A 4,109-nucleotide genomic window follows, 5' to 3' on the forward strand; every position below is an offset into this window, starting at 1 on the left:
CTTCACCCTCTCAATCAATACCCTCCCATATAATTACAGGAATACTCAACAAACTTATACCACTGTAAGAAAGTAAATTCTCTTGATATGGGTAAAACTGAAAGTTGATGGAGAGAGATGGGTGATTATTGGTGCATATGCACCTGGGGATGAGAAGAAAGATCATGAGAGGCAAGTGTTTTGGGAGCGGCTGAATGAGTGTGTTAGTGGTTTTGATGCACGAGACTGGGTTATAGTGATGGGTGATTTGAATGCAAAGGTGAGTAATGTGGCAGTTGAGGGAATAATTGGTATACATGGGGTGTTCAGTGTTGTAAATGGAAATGGTGAAGAGCTTGTAGATTTATGTGCTGAAAAAGGACTGGTGATTGGGAATACCTGGTTTAAAAAGCGAGATATACATAAGTATATGTATGTAAGTAGGAGAGATGGCCAGAGAGCGTTATTGGATTACGTGTTAATTGACAGGCGCACGAAAGAGAGACTTTTGGATGTTAATGTGCTGAGAGGTGCAACTGGAGGGATGTCTGATCATTATCTTGAAGAGGCTAAGGTGAAGATTTGTATGGGTTTTCAGAAAAGAAGTGTGAATGTTGGGGTGAAGAGGGGTGGTGAGAGTAAGTGAGCTTGGGAAGGAGACTTGTGTGAGGAAGTACCAGGAGAGACTGAGTATAGAATGGAAAAAGGTGAGAACAATGGAAGTAAGGGGAGTGGGGGAGGAATGGGATGTATTTAGGGAATCAGTGATTGATTGCGCAAAAGATGCTTGTGGCATGAGAAGAGTGGGAGGTGGGTTGATTAGAAAGGGTAGTGAGTGGTGGGATGAAGAAGTAAGTTTATTCAGTGAAGGAGAAGAGAGAGGCATTTGGACGATTTTTGCAGGGAAAAAATGCAATTGAGTGGGAGATGTATAAAAGAATGAGACAGGAGGTCAAGAGAAAGGTGCAAGAGGTGAAAAAGAGGGCAAATGAGAGTTGGGGTGAGAGAGTATCATTTAATTTTAGGGAGAATAAAAAGATGTTCTGGAAGGAGGTAAATAAAGTGCGTAAGACAAGGGAGCAAATGGGAACTTCAGTGAAGGGCGCAAATGGGGAGGTGATAACAAGTAGTGGTGATGTGAGAAGGAGATGGAGTGAGTATTTTGAAGGTTTGTTGAATGTGTTTGATGATAGAGTGGCAGATATAGGGTGTTTTGGTCGAGGTGGTGTGCAAAGTGAGAGGGTTAGGGAAAATGATTTGGTAAACAGAGAAGAGGTAGTAAAAGCTTTGCGGAAGATGAAAGCCGGCAAGGCAGCAGGTTTGGATGGTATTGCAGTGGAATTTATTAAAAAAGGGGGTGACTGTATTATTGACTGGTTGGTAAGGTTATTTAATGCATGTATGACTCATGGTGAGGTGCCTGAGTATTGGCGGAATGCATGCATAGTGACATTGTACAAAGGCAAAGGGGATAAGAGTGAGTGCTCAAATTACAGAGGTATAAGTTTGTTGAGTATTCCTGGTAAATTATATGGGAGGGTATTGATTGAGAGGGTGAAGGCATGTACAGAGCATCAGATTGGGGAAGAGCAGTGTGGTTTCAGAAGTGGTAGAGGATGTGTGGATCAGGTGTTTGCTTTGAAGAATGTATGTGAGAAATACTTAGAAAAGCAAATGGATTTGTTTGTAGCATTTATGGATCTGGAGAAGGCATATGATAGAGTTGATAGAGATGCTCTGTGGAAGGTATTAAGAATATATGGTGTGGGAGGAAAGTTGTTAGAAGCAGTGAAAAGTTTTTATCGAGGATGTAAGGCATGTGTACGTGTAGGAAGAGAGGAAAGTGATTGGTTCTCAGTGAATGTAGGTTTGCGGCAGGGGTGTGTGATGTCTCCATGGTTGTTTAATTTGTTTATGGATGGGGTTGTTAGGGAGGTAAATGCAAGAGTTTTGGAAAGAGGGGCAAGTATGAAGTCTGTTGGGGATGAGAGAGCTTGGGAAGTGAGTCAGTTGTTGTTCGCTGATGATACAGCGCTGGTGGCTGATTCATGTGAGAAACTGCAGAAGCTGGTGACTGAGTTTGGTAAAGTGTGTGGAAGAAGAAAGTTAAGAGTAAATGTGAATAAGAGCAAGGTTATTAGGTACAGTAGGGTTGAGGGTCAAGTCAATTGGGAGGTGAGTTTGAATGGAGAAAAACTGGAGGAAGTGAAGTGTTTTAGATATCTGGGAGTGGATCTGGCAGCGGATGGAACCATGGAAGCGGAAGTGGATCATAGGGTGGGGGAGGGGGCGAAAATTCTGGGGGCCTTGAAGAATGTGTGGAAGTCGAGAACATTATCTCGGAAAGCAAAAATGGGTATGTTTGAAGGAATAGTGGTTCCAACAATGTTGTATGGTTGCGAGGCGTGGGCTATGGATAGAGTTGTGCGCAGGAGGATGGATGTGCTGGAAATGAGATGTTTGAGGACAATGTGTGGTGTGAGGTGGTTTGATCGAGTGAGTAACGTAAGGGTAAGAGAGATGTGTGGAAATAAAAAGAGCGTGGTTGAGAGAGCAGAAGAGGGTGTTTTGAAGTGGTTTGAGCACATGGAGAGAATGAGTGAGGAAAGATTGACCAAGAGGATATATGTGTCGAGGTGGAGGGAACGAGGAGAAGAGGGAGACCAAATTGGAGGTGGAAAGATGGAGTGAAAAAGATTTTGTGTGATCGGGCCTGAAACATGCAGGAGGGTGAAGGAGGGCAAGGAATAGAGTGAATTGGAGCGATGTGGTATACCAGGTTGACGTGCAGTCAGTGTATTGAATCAAGGCATGTGAAGCGATTGGGGTAAACCATGGAAAGCTGTGTAGGTATGTAATATTTGCGTGTGTGGACGTATGTATATACGCTTCAATTAACAGTAATCAATACGCTCTTGGCCATTCTCACTTACATAAGTAATACTTATGTATATCTCTTTTTAAACAGGTATTCCCAATCATCAGTCCTTTTTCAGCACATAAATCTACAAGCTCTTCAAATTCCCATTTACAACACTGAACACCCCATGTATACCAATTATTCCCTCAATTGCCACATTACCACCTTTGCATTCAAATCACCCATCACTATAACCCGGTCTCGTGCATCAAAACCACTAACACACTCATTCAGCTGCTCCCAAAACACTTGCCTCTCATGATCTTTCTTCTCATGCCCAGGTGCATATGCACCAATAATCACCCACCTCTCTCCATCAACTTTCAGTTTTACCCATATTAATCGAGAATTTACTTTCTTACATTCTATCACATACTCCCACAACTCCTGTTTCAGGAGTATTGCTACTCCTTCCCTTGCTCTTGTCCTCTCACTAACCCCTGACTTTACTCCCCAGACATTCCCAAACCACTCTTCCCCTTTACCCTTGAGCTTCGTTTCACTCAGAGCCAAAACATCCAGGTTCCTTTCCTCAAACATACTACCTATCTCTCCTTTTTTCACATCTTGGTTACATCCACACACATTTAGGCACCCCACTCTGAGCCTTCGAGGAGGATGAGCACTCCCCGCGTGACTCCTTCTTCTGTTTCCCATTTTAGAAAGTTAAAATGTACAAGGAGGGGAGGATTTCTGGCCCCCCGCTCCCGCCCCCTCTAGTCGCTTTCTACGACACGCGAGGAATACGTGGGAAGTATTCTTTCACCCCTATCCCCAGGGATAATATACATATATATATACATCCCACACATACACACACAAAACACATACATATGCCATATACAAAACACACACACATACATATTATATAATATGAAAGATGTAAGAAACAATTTAGAAAACTGAAACTTCTAGCTTGAAATGAATGAAAAATGAATGTCACAAAAATGGTTCAACCTCTGGCTATGGAAAAAGGAAATGTATAATTTATTTACACAAATGTCAATAGCAGTTCTCATCAATTTAACCACTGTATCAATAAGCTTCAATGTCTAAGCTACATTTTTTCTCCAATTTCACTATTTTTTGTCAAAACACAATGTATGAAACTATCACTCCAGTACACAACTATAAATATTTACTTCCCTTTAAAAAAAGTTCTGGGGAATATAATATATATATATATTTTATTATATATATAATATATATA

Source organism: Panulirus ornatus, chromosome 42 (assembly GCF_036320965.1).
Source record: "Panulirus ornatus isolate Po-2019 chromosome 42, ASM3632096v1, whole genome shotgun sequence".
Classification (NCBI taxonomy): Eukaryota; Metazoa; Arthropoda; class Malacostraca; order Decapoda; family Palinuridae; genus Panulirus; species Panulirus ornatus.